The sequence below is a fragment of the Arachis stenosperma genome, chromosome 6, assembly GCF_014773155.1.
Source record: "Arachis stenosperma cultivar V10309 chromosome 6, arast.V10309.gnm1.PFL2, whole genome shotgun sequence".
NCBI classification, from domain to species: Eukaryota; Viridiplantae; Streptophyta; class Magnoliopsida; order Fabales; family Fabaceae; genus Arachis; species Arachis stenosperma.
The window spans coordinates 55540693-55557433 of NC_080382.1; the positions used below are offsets into that span (position 1 = coordinate 55540693).

Here is a 16741-nt window from a genome sequence, read left to right on the forward strand (position 1 = left end):
AGTCCTTTTTCAGCCTGAATCAGATTTTTGCTCAGCTCCCTCAATTTCAGCCAGAAAATACGTGGAATCATAGAAAAACACACGAACTCATAGTAAAGTCCAGAAATCTGAATTTTGCCTAAAAACTAATAAACATATACTAAAAACTAACTAAAACATATTAAAAACTACATGAAATTACCCCCAAAAAGCGTATAAAATATCCGCTCATCAATTATATGTCACTATATCCATCCAAACCCTAATTTGGTCCAGTATGTGAAAGCATTTCTAGCATGATCTCCTCATTCCTCTTCCAAGGTTCTGAGGAGATCTAATTATGGAGAGCTTCTTTTCCATGATAACGAACCAATTGGATGAAGATTGAAAGCTTTCTAGTAAACTTAAGAGAAAAGAAAGAGGAAAAAGAATGAAAATTACAACTGATCCATCAAATTACAACAGAGCTCCCTAACCCAATGAAAAGGGGTTTAGTTGTTCATAGCTCTGAAAATGGAAAGCAGAAATGAAAAGTGCATTGTTAAGTAAACTAAATTGCAGAAAAAGTAAATATACAGAGTGTTTACAAGTCTTGGATCCCCAGATCCCAATCCAAATCCCCGTTTTCTAGTTCAAAAATACTCCTATATATATTACTCCTCTGATCCTCTATCAGCTCTGCATGTTTTCAGTGGAGTTAGCTTTGCTTGCAGAAAGAAGTTGAGTCAGGCATGGTTCACGTTTAGTCAAGTCGTTAGTGGTGTTAACGTTAAGTGTAAATCCTAGTTCGAAGATGTTAGTGACATTAACTTTGTCACTAACGTCCCAACACATTTGAGCTACGTTAACTCACACGTTAGTGGCACTAACGTGACCACTAACGTAGCCTTTCCTATCCTTCTCTAGCATTACTGGCACTAACTTTGCCAATAACGCTACAATCTTGTCTTTCTCCCACGTTAATGGTCTACGTTAGTGACACTAACTTTGTCACTAACATTACAAAACTTCCTACCTTCCACGTTAGTGCTCACGTTAATGGCATTAACGTGGCCATTAACGTGGGCATATTGGCCATCTCCAACGTTAGTGACAAAGTTAGTATCACTAATGTTGGCTCCTTATCCTTGCTCCACGATAGCTCCTACCTTAGTGGCACTAATGTGGCCACTAACATGGGTAAACTTGGCCTTTTCCAACGTTAGTGACAAAGTTAGTGTCACTAATGTTGGCAATCATTTTTGCTCCACCTTAGAGCTCACGTTAATGGCATTAACGTGACTTTTAACGTGGTGTTCATGGCCTTTGTAATGTTAGTGGTGTTAACTTCATGATGAGCAGATAATTTATACACTTTTTGGCATTGTTTTTAGGTAGTTTTTAGTCTGTTTTGGTTACTTTTTAGTTTATTTTTATTAGTTTTTATGCAAAAATCACATTTCTGGACTTTACTATGATTTTGTTTGTTTTTCTATGATTTCAGGTATTTTCTAGCTGAAATTGAGGGACCTGAGCAAAAATCTGATTCAAAGGTTGAGAAAGAACTGTAGATGCTGTTGGATTCTGACCCTCATGCACTCAAAGTAGATTTTCTGGAGCTAAAGAAGCCCAATTGGCGCGCCCTAAGTTGAGTTGGAAAGTAGACATCTTGGGCTTTCTAGCAATGTATAATAGTCTATACTTTGCCCGATATTTGATGGCCCAAACTGGCATCCAAGCTGGCATTTAACTCTAAGAATGGCCTATGTACGTGAAAGCTTCAAAGCTCAGCCCAAGCACACACCAAGTGGGCTCTGAAAGTGGATTTCTGCACTATCTGCACTTAGTTACTCATTTTCTGTAAATCCTAGTAACTAGTTTAGTATATATAGCACTTTTTACTATTGTATTAGGGGCTAGCAGCTTTTGAGAATTATCTTATGCCAGTTAGGAGACTGGCCATTCGGCCATGCCTAGACCTTCTTCTCTTATGTATTTTCTACGGTGGAGTTTCTACACCTCATAGATTAAGGTGAGCAGCTCTGCTGTTCTTCATGAACTAATGCAAGTATTATTGTTTCTCTTTCAATTCATGCCTACTTCTTTTCCAAGATATACTCTCGTACTTAATTCAGTTAAGTCAGAATGAAGGGGGTGACCCGTGACAATCACCCACTATCTTCATTACTCGTTTAGCCAAGATCCGCGTGCCTGACAACCACAAGCGGTCTACATGATGTTCAACGTAGTCATTGGACGACAGCTGGAGTATAATCTCTTGGGTCTCTGATCCACGGACCGAGTCCATGTGGTTAGAACCTTCGTGGTATAGGCTAGAAACAATTGACAGCATTCCTAAGATCCGAAAAGTCTAAACCTTTTCTGTGGTATTCTGAGTAGGATCTAGGACGGGATGACTGTGATGAGCTTCATACTCATGACTGTTGGGCACAGTGACAGTGTGCAAAAGGATAGAGAGATTCTATTCCGACACAAGTGGGAACCGACAGATGATTAGCCATGCGGTAGCTGTGCCTGATATTTTTCATCCGAGAAGAGAAATCTGACAGTTGATTAGCCATACAGAAACCATAGCCGGACCATTTTCACTGAGAGGATCATACAGCTTGCCATGGAAGGGAGGACGCATGATTGGATGAAGACAATAGGAAGTAGAGGTTCAGAAGCAATAAAGCATCTCCAAACGCTTATCTGAAATTTTCACCAATTAATTACATAAGTATCTCTATGTTATTTTCCGTTTTATTTACCCTTTAATTATCAATACATCATAACCATTTGAATCCGCCTGACTGAGATTTACAAGATGACCATAGCTTGCTTCAAGCCGACAATCTCCGTGGGATCGACCCTTACTCGCGTAAGGTTTTATTACTTGGACGACCCAATGTACTTGCTGGTTAGTTATGCAGAGTTGCAAAAGTGTGATTGCAATTTCGTGCACCACTTCACCATTAACGTTGGAGCTTCTTCTTTCTTCCACGTTAGTCCCCACGTTAGTGCATCTAACGTGGTAACTAACATAGGCTATGTTGGCCTTCGAAGATGTTAGTGGTGTTAAATTTACTACTAACGTTGCAAGCTTGCTCCCTTTCCACGTTAGTGGTACTAACGTGGCTACTAACATGGCTCTTCTATGCTTCATTTGGCCTGAAATCAAACAAACAAAGTGCATCAAAGCTTTGTTCTAGATCATGAGATCTTGCATCATCTAAATTGGCATTAAATTCGTGCATTATTGATGCACCATTATTTCGTGGCACATCTTGTGCTTAATTGAGTGGATTTTATCCACTAATCTCACACTTATTCATTGAAATTGCATGTTTTACATTTTCCTTTCTGATTTCATGCTATGATTGAAAACATGTTTCTTTGGCCTTTAATTCACTATTTTTAACCCTCTCTTATTACCATTCGATGCCTTGATATGTGTGTTAAGTGATTTCAGGGTTTATAGGGTAGGAATGGCCTAGAGGATGGAAAGAAAGCATGCAAAAGTGGAAGGAATACAAGAATTTTGATGGATTTGCTGAGCTGTCAACCCTGACCTCTTCTCACTCATTTAATCATAACTTGAGATATAGAGATTTAAATGAGGCAGTTCTAGTTCCGTTGAAAAGATAACATTTGGGGCTTCGCAACGATATATAATTTGCCATAGTTGCCTTGCTTTTAGGTGATGCGCACGCGTACGCGTTGATTGTGCTGCTGATAAGCGACACGTACGCGTGGGCGATGCATACGCGTGACGGAGCCACGTGTTGTACATATCAAAAATCGCTAGGGGTGATTTCTGGATTGTTTTTGACCCAGTTTTCAGTCCAGAAAACACAGATTAGAGGCTACAAAGTAGAGGAATCATGACACAACTTCTCATTCACAATTTTAGGTTTTAGATGTAATTTCTAGAGAGAGACTCTCTCCTCTTTCTAGGTTTTAAGATTTAGGATTTCTCGTAGTTTTAGGCTTATTTCTTCCCAATTCTAACTCCAGGTTCAATGTTCCTTTAATTTAGTTCTCTTATACTCTTATTTATTCTAGTACTTTGGTTTATCTATTCCTCTTGTTGATTCTCTTCTTTTCCAATTTGGTTTATGAACTCCTTGTTAGATTTGATTTCCTATTTAATGTAATTTGAGGTATTTTATATTTATGATTGATTTTCTATGCTTTTATTTTATACCTGCCAAGTGTTGGACAAAATGCTTGAAAGGATGTTAGAGTATGATTCTATATTCTTAGCTTGGTTGAGTAAATGGTGACACTTGAGTTATCAAACTCCCTTGTTGATTGATAATTGAAAGTTGCTGATTGATTTGGATTCCACTAAAGCTAGTCTTTCCTTAGGAGTTGACTAGGACTTGAGGAATTAAATTGATTAGTCCACTTGTCTTTCCTTCATTCGTTGAAGGTTAACTAAGTAGGAGCAATGAACAATTCTCATCACAATTGATAAGGATAACTAGGATAGGATTTCCACTTCTCATACCTTGCCAAGAGCTTTTCTAGTTATTAGTTTATTACTTTTGCCATTTACTATTCTTACTTCTTATCTTAAAAACCCCAAAATAGACCTTTGCATAACCAATAACAAGAACACTTCCCTGCAATTCCTTGAGAGACGACCCGAGGTTTAAATACTTTGACTTTCAATTTTATTAGGGGTTTGTTACAACCAAGATTTTGTACGAAAGGATTCCTTGTCGGTCTAGAAGCTATACTTTCAACGAGAGCTTTTATTTGTGAATTCTAGACCGCGCAAGAAACTGCTCGTCAATTATTCTCCTGAAATCATGTAAAGTTTACAATGTTTGCTTGAATCAAGATGTAAGTGCATATTCAACTAAAAAATTGCTTATTACTTAAGAAAATGCATGAAACTACCTAAAATATGTAAAGAAAAGGCTAGTGAAACTGGCTAAGATGCCATGGCATCAGTGGCTTGTGCTTGAATCCATCCTTGAACATCCACCAATGCTTGAATCTCCAATAAGCTCCATCATTCAAAATCAATAGCTCCAAGCTTTGATGGAGTTCTTCACAAACCATGAGCTTGCAAAGTTGATCCTCCTCTTGTAATCCGGGATCCTACACTTTGTTTTCACACCCGTCTCCAAGTTGATCATCATTATTCTATTTGGGTGCCATAATCTTAGAATTCTCACTCAAGCGACCAAACATCATCTTAAACCCAAGCAATCTAGTTCTACACCAACCCTTGCTATTAAGCCTTGAACATGTAACCATCATGAACTTTGAATTACAATGCCAACCACTAACCATCTCCCTTTTGATCTTAAAGCCACAAAGAGCTCTAATTTGCCCATCCGTCTCAAGCAAACTATATTCAAGTGGAATCATAAAGCTTAGAGATGAGAGATTTACCCACTTGAATGAAAGAATGGATGGTGATGCCTTGGGGAGAGGTGTTTCCAATGTCTTTGCAAGCTCTACTCCCTTGTGTTCTTCCTTGATTATCTCCACCTCTAAGCAAGCTTCTTCAATTTCAACCTCTTCCTCTTGGTAGCTTTCTTCCAACTCAATCTCTTCTTCATTGCTCACTAAGGGCATGAGAGGTTGTGCCTCTTCTTCTTTAATCTCTATTTCAAGTCCCATGGGAGCGAATTCAAGTGTAGATAGGAATTTGCCAATAATTGAATCCATCTATTAATAAACCTCTTCAAGGTCTCCATATATGATTTGCTTCGGAGGTTGTACACCCTCCTCAACAACAAATTCAAGCTTCTTGGAGGGAGGTTCCATGATTCTACATTCACATGGACTTTTAACATCTCCTAAATCTTCAACCACTTCTTCCTCTTCATCAACAATCATAGCTTCCTCCAATCGCTCCAATATAAAATCCTACTCATTATTCTCCACTGGAGTGTCTAATCTCTCCTTCATGCTACGCTCTTCTATTGATTCTCCACCATTGGCAATGGAAGTGCCTTGAGTGGATGAGTATCGGGAGGCTAAAGTGTTTACTACCTTGATCAAGGCGGCCGTGAATTCTAGTACCTTCCTTTTCATCTCTTCTTGCCCTTGAAGGACTAAAGTGAGAGAATCATCCATTGAGGCTTCGGGTGGATAGGAGGGTTCATTATTTGGGATGAAGGGTTCATAATAGGAAGGTGGTTCTTCTTGGTGGAAATATGGAGGTGGTGTATATTGAGGTGGTTCTTGGGAGTATTGATGTTGAAATTGTGGTGGCTCTATGGATTTTCTTACATACTGGTCACAAGGATGAGGTGAGGGTGATTGGTTGTATGAAATATAAGGGTCATAGGAAGGTGTTTGGTAAAAAGGGGCTTGTGAGTATGGTTGAGGGCTATGTTGAGGAGGTAGTTCATAGGTATGTGGTGGTGGTTGTTGACAAGTACAATAAGGACTACTGCATCCATTAGATTGATATGCATTAGGATTAGAGTTATACCTATATGAGACCGGAGGAGGTTGATGCCAAGAAGGTTGTCTATATGCTTGAGGCTCCTCCCACCCTTGATTATTCCACCCTTGATGCATATCATCATTGTAATATCCATTTTCTACAACATAGTTGTAACCAAGCTCATAGCCAAAAGGATGAGAATTCATAGTAGAGAAATAAAAACAAAAAACACAAAACAAGGAGATAAAATCTAACTACTAACTCAAACAAGCAAACCAACAATAGAGCAAACTATTCACAATATTAACATATGTACAATAACCAATAACAAGGCACACATTTGCAAACCCCCGACAACGGTGCCATTTTGATGAAGGAAAAATTGATGGTATAGAATTTCACAATAAATTCTCGTTGCAAGTATAGTTTCTAAACCAACAAATAATCCTTTCATGCAAAAATTTGTTTGTCATAAGTAACAAACCCCAATAAAATTACCGAAGTATTCAAACCTCGGGTCGTCTCTCAAAGGAATTGCAGGAAAATGTTCTTGTTATTGGTTATGGGACAAATATTTTGGGGTTTTGAATAAGGGACAAGAAATATAAATGGCAAGAAGGTAAATGAAGCTCAAATGTAAAAAGCTCTTGGCAATGTGTGAGAATTAGAAGTCATATCCTCATTATCATTATCAATTGTGACAAGAATTGTCCATTGCTCCACTTAGTTAACCTCTAACTATGAAGAAAAGTCAAGTGGATATAATCAACTTGAGTCCAAAAGTCCTAGTCAAATCATAGTGAACGACTAGTTTTAGTGAAATCCAAGTCAAGTAGCAACTTCCAATTATCAATCAACAAGAGAGTTTGATAACTCAAGAGTTTTCAATTACTCAATACAAGCCAAGAGAAGAAAAATCTAAGCTATGACTAAAAGAGACATTTCATTAAACACATAAAAGGCAAGAAAGGTAAACATCATAAATTGCAAGAATTAAATGAATCTACAACTACAAAAGCAAGAGATCAATAATAGAAAACCAAAACAATTATGAGAGAACAAAGAAATCATAAATTGCATTGCAATGAAAAGGAGATCTACAAAAGAATTCATAAACTATAACTAACAATACAAAGGAACTACAAGAGAAGTAGAATGCTACAACTATAAGAGAACAATTAAAGATGAAAAAGGAGAATTAAAGCAAAAGAGAAGAGGTAGATCTAGATCTAAACTAAGAACCCTAATCTAGAGAGAAGAGCGAACTTCTCTCTCTAGAAACTAACTAAAGAATCATCAAAACTAAACTATGTGTTAATGTGTGTTGATCCCCCTTTGAATTCTGTATGTTATAGGCTCAGAAAATGAGTTGGATCTGGGCTTGGAAAGCCCAGAAATTGCCCCCAGTGTTTTCACTCTAATGAGGTCACGTGCGAGCATCGATGTGTACGCGTCGCTTGGCATTTTTGCTTTCCACGTGTTCACATCGTGTGCACGTATGCGTCGACGTGTGACTTCAATTCCCCGCGTGCGTGTCTGCTACGCATGCGCATCGTTGAGTGCATCCCAAATCCTTGATTTTTCATGATTTCTCCACTTTGCATGCTTTTCTCTTCATTCCTTTGATCCAATCATATCCTTTTCAACCTGAATTTACTAACAAACACATCAAGGCATCTAGTGGAATCAAAGGTGAATTAAAATTAGCAAATTAAGGGCCTAAAAAGCATGTTTTCACACTTAAGCACAATTTAGGAAGAAATCATGAAACCATGCCATTTTATTGAATAAATGTGGGAAAAGCGAATAAAATCCACCTAAATTAAGCACAAAATGTACCACAAAATAGTGGTACATCAAACCTCCCCACACTTAAACCAAGCATGTCCTCATGCTTAACCAAGAAAGGAACAAAGGGTACCAATATTTATTCATTGTAAACTAACTTGATGTATCCTATCTATATGCAACTATCTAAATGAATGCAATTGCTTGGTCAAAATAAATCAAATTCCAAGAAAACTAATATAACTCTAAGGGCTAAGGTTACAGTAATCAAATCAAATCCACAATTGAATTGAGTTATTAAAGATTAATCAAACTTGCAAGAAAAGATGATCATAGGTGGAAATATGTAATTGAGCAATCGAACCCTCACCGGATGTGTATCCGCTCTAGTCGCTCAAGTATATTGGGTTAATTCACTCAATTCTCCTCTACTCATGCTTTCCAAGATTTATTTTTCATCTGACAATCAACAATTATTTCATGTGTACATACAAATATCATGAGGGTTTTTCATAAGGTTGTAATGGGGTTAGGGTCAATGTAGGATGCATATGGCTGATGCCAGGGCATCTTGGCTAGTTTTACTAGCCATTTTTTGTATGCTTTAGGTTGGTTTCATGCATTTTCTTAGGAAATAAGCAAGTATTTGGTTGAAAATGCATTCACACCATGATTCAAGCAAACATTGTGAATTTTGAATGATTTCATGAGAATTATGCATGAATTGAATGATAAATTGGATGATGCATGATCCCATGATTAAGAGCAAGACTTTGATGCACATTGTTTGATTGATTTCAGGTAACAAAAAGCAGAAAAGAGCCACGTTAGTGTCTACGTTAGTACCACTAACGTGGCTGATGAGCGGATAATTTATACGCTTTTTGGCATTGTTTTTAGGTAGTTTTTAGTAAGTTCAAGCTACTTTTAGGGATGTTTTCATTAGTTTTTATGTTAAATTCACATTTCTGGACTTTACTATGAGTTTGTGTGTTTTTCTGTGATTTCAGGTAATTTCTGGCTCAAATTGAGGGACTTGAGCAAAACTCTGAAAAAGGCTGACAAAAGGACTGCTGATGCTGTTGGAATCTGACCTCCCTGCACTCAAAATAGATTTTCTCGAGCTGCAGAACACCAAATGGCACGCTCTCAACGGCGTTGGAAAGTAGACATCCAGGGCTTTCCAGCAATATATAATAGTCCATACTTTATTCGGAAATTGGCGACGTAACTTGGCGTTGAACGCCAAGTACATGCTGCTGTCTGGAGTTAAACGCCAGAAAAACGTCATGATCCGGAGTTGAACGCCCAAAACACGTCATAACTTGGAGTTCAACTCCAAGAGAAGCCTCAGCTCGTGGATAGATCAAGCTCAGCCCAAACATACACCAAGTGGGCCCCGGAAGTGGATTTATGCATCAATTACTTACTCATGTAAACCCTAGGAGCTAGTTTATTATAAATAGAACATTTAACTAATGTATTTGACATCTCTGGACGCCTAGTCCTTAGACCATGGGGGCTGGCCTCTCGGCCATGCCTGAACCTTTTACTTATGTACTTTCAACAGTGGAGTTTCTGCACACCATAGATTAAGGGTGTGGAGCTCTGCTGTACCTCAAGTTTCAATACAATTACTATTACTTTCTATTCAATTCTCTTTTATTCTTATTCCAAGATATACGTTGCACAACACTTTGATGAATGTGATGATCCGTCACACTCATCATCATTCTCACTTATGAACGCACGTGACTGACAACCACTTCCGTTCTACCTTAGGCCGGGCGCATATCTCTTAGATTCCCCAACAGAATCTTCATGGTATAAGCTAGATGGATGGCGGCATTCATGAGGATCCGGAAAGTCTAACCTTGTCTGTGGTATTCCGAGTAGGATCCTGGGAATCCGAAAAGTCTAACCTTGTCTGTGGTATTCCGAGTAGGATTCTGGTATTGAATGACTGTGACGAGCTTCAAACTCCTGAAGGCTGGGCGTTAGTGACAAACGCAAAAGAATCAATGGATTCTATTCCAACCTGATTGAGAACCGACAGATGATTAGCCGTGCTGTGACAGAGCATTTGGACCATTTTCACTGAGAGGAGGGGATGTAGCTATCAGCAAGGGTGATGCCTCCAGACGATTAGCCGTGCAGTGACAGCGCATAGGACCATTTTCCCGAGAGGATTGAAAGTAGCCATTGATGATAATGATGCCTGGTGTGCGAAATTGTGATCACTATTTTTCACAACTCAACTAATCCCTAGTAATGGCCCCAAAAACTTGGTGCTCAATACCATGGCATAAACACAACTTTGCACAACTAACCAGCAAGTGCACTGGGTCGTCCAAGTAATAAACCTTACGCGAGTAAGGGTCGATCCCACGGAGATTGTTGGTATGAAGCAAGCTATGGTCACCTTGTAAATCTTAGTCAGGCAGACTCAAATGGGTATAGTGATATACGAATAAAGCATAAAGATAAGGATAGAGGTACTTATGTAATTCATTGGTAGGAACTTCAGATAAGCGTATGAAGATGCCTTCCCTTCCGTCTCTCTGCTTTCCTACTGTCTTCATCCAATCCTTCTTACTCCTTTCCATGGCAAGCTTATGCAAGGGTTTCACCGTTGTCAGTGGCTACCTCCCATCCTCTCAGTGGAAATGTTCAACGCACCCTGTCACGGCACGGCTATCCATCTGTCGGTTCTCGATCAGGCCGGAATAGAATCCAGTGATTCTTTTGCGTCTGTCACTAACGCCCCGCCTTCAGGAGTTTGAAGCACGTCACAGTCATTCAATCATTGAATCTTACTCAGAATACCACAGACAAGGTTAGACCTTCCGAATTCTCTTGAATGCCGCCATCAGTTCTTGCCTATACCACGAAGACTCTGATCTCACGGAATGGCTGGCTCGTTTGTCAGGCGAGCACTCGGTTGTCAGGCGATCAACCATGCATCGTGTATCAGGAATCCAAGAGATATTCACCCAATCTAAGGTAGAAAGGAGGTGGTTGTCAGTCACACGTTCATAGGTGAGAATGATGATGAGTGTCACGGATCATCACATTTATCAAGTTGAAGAACAAGTGATATCTTGGACAAAGAACAAGCGGAATTGAATAGAAGAACAATAGTAATTGCATTAATACTCGAGGTACAGTAGAGCTCCACACCTTAATCTATGGTGTGTAGAAACTCCACCGTTGAAAATACATAAGAACAAGGTCTAGGCATGGCCGAATGGCCAGCCTCCCAATGATCTAAGATAGCATAAAATGAAGATAGCTACCCAGATATCTCAATACAATAGTAAAAGGTCCTACTTATAGAAAACTAGTAACCTAGGGTGTACAGAGATGAGTAAATGACATAAAAATCCACTTCCGGGCCCACTTGGTGTGTGCTTGGGCTGAGCAATTAAGCAATTTCGTGTAGAGACTCTTCTTGGAGTTAAACGCCAGCTTTTATGCCAGTTTGGGCGTTTAACTCCCATTTAGGTGCCAGTTCTGGCGTTTAACGCTGGAATTTCTGAGGGTGACCTTGAACGCCGGTTTGGGCCATCAAATCTTGGGCAAAGTATGGACTATCATATATTGCTGGAAAGCCCATGATGTCTACTTTCCAACGCCGTTGAGAGCGCGCTAATTGGGCTTCTGTAGCTCCAGAAAATCCACTTCGAGTGCAGGGAGGTCAGAATCCAACAGCATCTGCAGTCCTTTTCAGTCTCTGAATCAGATTTTTGCTCAGGTCCCTCAATTTCAGCCAGAAAATACCTGAAATCACAGAAAAACACACAAACTCATAGTAAAGTCCAGAAAAGTGAATTTTAACTAAAAACTAATAAAAATATACTAAAAACTAAACCAAATATACTAAAAACATACTAAAAACAATGCCAAAAAGCGTATAAATTATCCGCTCATCACAACACCAAACTTAAATTGTTGCTTGTCCCCAAGCAACTGAAAATCAAATAAGATAAAAAGAAGAGAATATACTATAGACTCCAAATTATCAATAAAACTTAGCTCTAAATTAGATGAGCGGGACTAGTAGCTTTTTGCCTCCGAACAGTTTTGGCATCTCACTTTATCCTTTGAAATTCAGAATGATTGGCTTCTTTAGGAACTCAAAATCCAGATAGTGTTATTGATTCTCCTAGTTAGGTATGATGATTCTTGAACACAGCTACTTATTGAGTCTTGGCCGTGGCTCAAAGCACTCTGTCTTCCAGTATTACCACCGGATACATTCATGCCACAGACACATAATTGGGTGCACCTTTTCAGATTGTGACTCAGCTTTGCTAGAGTCCCCAATTAGAGGTGTCCAGGGTTCTTAAGCACACTCTTTTTGCCTTGGATCACAACTTTATTTCTTTCTTTTTCTTTTTCTCCCCTTTTTTTTCGCTTTTTCTTCTTTTTTTTTGTATTCACTGCTTTTTCTTGCTTCAAGAATCATTTTTATGATTTTTCAGATCCTCAGTAACATGTTTCCTTTTTCATCATTCTCTCAAGAGCCAACAATTTTAACATTCATGAACAACAAATTCAAAAGACATATGCACTGTTCAAGCATACATTCAGAAAACAAAAAGTATTGTCACCACATCAAACTAATTAAGCTAGTTTTAAAGATGAATTCGAAATCCTGTACTTCTTGTTCTTTTGTGATGAAAATAGTTTTCATTTAAGAAAGGTGATGGATTCATAGGACATTCATAACTTTAAGGCATAGACACTAAGACACTAATGATCATAAGACACAAACATGGACAAACATAAGCATGAAAATTCGAAAAACAAGAAAATAAAGAACAAGGAGATTAAAGAACGGGTCCACCTTAGTGATGGCGGCTTGTTCTTCCTCTTGAAGGTCTTATGGAGTGCTTGAGCTCCTCAATGTCTCTTCCTTGCCTTTGTTGCTCCTCTCTCATGATTCCTTGATCTTCTCTAATTTCATGGAGAAGGATGGAATGTTCTTGGTGCTCCACCCTTAATTGTCCCATGTTGGAACTCAATTCTCCTAGAGAGGTGTTCAGTTGCCCCCAATAGTCTTGTGGAGGAAAGTGCATCCCTTGAGGTATCTCAGGGATTTCATGATGAGTAGGGTCTCTTGTTTGCTCCATCCTTTTCTTAGTGATGGGCTTGAGGTCATGCCTTCTCAGTTGAACCGGCTTTCCTCTTGAATCTCTCTTCCATTGAGCGCCCTCTTCACAAATGTCTGTGAGGACTTGGTCCAACCTTTGATCAAAGTTGACCCTTCTTCATGGCCACAACTTCATAGAAGTGGTCTTGATGCACCCTTGAGATGAATCTCTCCATCTCCCATGACTCGGAGGTGAAAGCTTTTGCCTTCCCTTTCCTCTTTCTCGAGGTTTCTCCGGCCTTGGATGCCATAAATGGTTATGGAAAAACGAAAAAGCAACGCTTTTACCACACCAAACTTAAAAGGTTTGCTCGTCCTCGAGCAAAAGAAGAAAGAAGAGGGTAGAAGAAGAAGAAAATGGAGGAGATGGAGGAGGCTTATGTTTCGGCCAAAAAGGGGAAGAAGTAGTGTTTAGGGTGTGTGAAAATGAAGAAGTGAAGAAGGGTTTATATAGGGGTGAGGGGAGTGGTCGGGTTCGAATTTGAATGGTGAGGTAGGTGGGGTTTTATGAAGGATGGATGTGAGTGGTGAAGAGAAAGATGGGATTTGATAGGTGAAGGGTTTTTGTGGAAGAGGTATGGAGGTGATTGGTGAATGGGTGAAGAAGAGAGAGAGTGGTGGGGGTTGGTGGGGATCCTGTGGGGCCCACAGATCCTGAGGTGTCAAGGAAAAGTCATCCCTGCACCAAATGGCATGCAAAATCACGTTTTGAGCCAATTCTGGCGTTAAACACCGGGCTGGTGCCCATTTCTGGCGTTTAACGCCAGGTTCTTGCCCTTTTTTGGCGTTTAACGCCAGTCTGGTGCCCCTTTCTGGCGTTAAACACCCAGAATGGTGCCAGACTGGGCGTTAAACGCCCACCTGCTAGCCTTACTGGCGTTTAAACGCCAGTAAGTTCTTCCTCCAGGGTGTGCTTTTTTTCTTCCTGTTTTTCATTCTGTTTTTGCTTTTTTCATTGATTTTGTGACTTCTTATGATCATCAACCTACAAAAACATAAAATAACAAAAGAAAATAGATAAAATATAACATTGGGTTGCGTCCCAACAAGCGCTTCTTTAATGTCAGTAGCTTGACAGATGGCTCTCATGGAGCCTCACAAATGATCAGAGTAATGTGGAATCCGCCCAACACCAAACTTAGAGTTTGAATGTGGGGGTTCAACAGCAAACTTAGAGTTTGGTTGTGGCCTCCCAACACTAAACTTAGAGTTTGACTGTGGGGGCTCTGTTTGACTCTGATTTGAGAGAAGCTCTTCATGCTTCCTCAACATGGTGACAGAGGGATATCCTTGAGCCTTAAACACAAAGGATTCTTCATTCACTTGAATGATCAGTTCGCCTCTATCAACATCAATCACAGCCTTTGCTGTGGCTAGGAAGGGTCTGCCAAGGATGATGGTTTCATCCATGCACTTCCCAGTCTCTAGGACTATGAAATCAGCAGGGATGTAATGGTCTTCAACCTTTACCAGAACATCCTCTACAAGTCCATAGGCTTGTTTTCTTGAGTTGTCTGCCATCTCTAGTGAGATTCTTGCAGCTTGTACCTCAAAGATCCCTAGCTTCTCCATTACAGAGAGAGGCATGAGGTTTACACTTGACCCTAAGTCACACAGAGCCTTCTTGAAGGTCATGGTGCCTATGGTACAAGGTAGTGAAAATTTCCCAGGGTTTTGTCTCTTTTGAGGTAATTTCTGCCTAGACAAGTCATCCAGTTCTTTGGTGAGCAAAGGGGGTTCATCCTCCCAAATCTCATTTCCAAATAACTTGTCATTTAGCTTCATGATTGCTCCAAGGTATTTAGCAACTTGCTCTTCAGTGACATACTCATCCTCTTCAGAGGAAGAATACTCATCAGAGCTCATGAAAGGCAGAAGTAGGTCCAATGGAATCTCTATGGTCTCATTTTGAGCCTCAGATTCCCATGGTTCCTCATTGGGGAACTCAGTGGAGGCTAGTGCACGCCCATTGAGGTCTTCCTCAGTGGCGTTCACTTCCTCTCCTTCCTCTCCAAATTTGGCCATGTTGATGGCCTTGCACTCTCCTTTTAGATTTTCTTCTGTGTTGCTTGGGAGAGTACTAGGAGGGAGTTCAGTAACTTTCTTGCTCAGCTGTCCCACTTGTGCCTCCAAATTCCTAATGGAGGACCTTGTTTCAGTCATGAAACTTTGAGTGGTTTTGATTAGATCAGAGACCATGGTTGCTAAGTCAGAGGTGTTCTGCTTAGAACTCTCTGTCTGTTGCTGAGAAGATGATGGAAAAGGCTTGCCATTGCTAAATCTGTTTCTTCCACCATTATTGTTATTGAAACCTTGTTGAGGTCTCTCTTGATTCTTCCATGAGAAATTTGGATGATTTCTCCATGAAGAATTATAGGTGTTTCCATAGGGTTCTCCTAGGTAACTCACCTCTTCCATTGAAGGGTTCTCATGATCATATGCTTCTTCTTCAGATGAAGCATCCTTAGTACTGCTTGGTGCATTTTGCATTCCAGACAGACTTTGAGAAATCAAATTGACTTGTTGAGTCAATATTTTATTCTGAGCCAATATGGCATTCAGAGTATTAATCTCAAGAACTCCTTTCTTCTGATTTGTCCCATTGTTCACAGGATTCCTTTCAGAAGTGTACATGAATTGGTTATTTGCAACCATTTCAATTAGCTCTTGAGCTTCTGCAGGCGTCTTCTTCAGATGAAGAGATCCTCCAGCAGAGCTATCCAAAGACATCTTGGATAGTTCAGAGAGACCATCATAGAAAATACCTATGATGCTCCATTCAGAAAGCATGTAAGAAGGACATTTTCTGATCGATTGTTTGTATCTTTCCCAAGCTTCATAGAGGGATTCTCCATCCTTCTGTCTGAAGGTTTGGACTTCCACTCTAAGCTTACTCAATTTTTGAGGTGGAAAGAACTTTGCCAAGAAGGCATTGACTAGCTTTTCCCATGAGTCCAGGCTTTCTTTAGGTTGTGAATCCAACCATGTCCTAGCTCTGTCTCTTACAGCAAAAGGGAATAGCATAAGTCTGTAGACCTCAGGGTCAACCCCATTAGTCTTGACAGTGTCACAGATTTGCAAGAATTCAGCTAAAAACTGATGGGGATCTTCCAATGGAAGTCCATGAAACTTGCAATTCTGTTGCATTAGAGAAACTAATTGAGGCTTAAGCTCAAAGTTGTTTGCTCCAATGGCAGGGATAGAGATGCTTCTCCCATAGAAGTCGGGAGTAGGTGCAGTAAAGTCACCCAGCACCTTCCTTGCATTGTTTGCTTTGTTGTTGTTTTCGGCTGCCATGGGTTCTTCTTCTTTGAAGATTTCTGTTAGGTCCTCTACAGAGAGTTGTGCCTTAGCTTCTCTTAGCTTTCGCTTCAAGGTCCTTTCAGGTTCAGGGTCAGCTTCAACAAGAATGCCTTTGTCTCTGC

At 39.9% G+C, this 16741-nt stretch overlaps 1 non-coding gene across 1 annotated transcript; it reads left to right on the plus strand.

Annotated features, from left to right (window-relative positions):
* The first annotated feature begins 16100 nt into the window (after window positions 1-16100).
* On the plus strand, window positions 16101-16208 carry LOC130937412 (small nucleolar RNA R71). Its single transcript, XR_009068634.1, has one exon. It is a non-coding gene; the product is annotated as a small nucleolar RNA R71 (small nucleolar RNA).
* The last annotated feature ends 533 nt before the right edge of the window (window positions 16209-16741 follow it).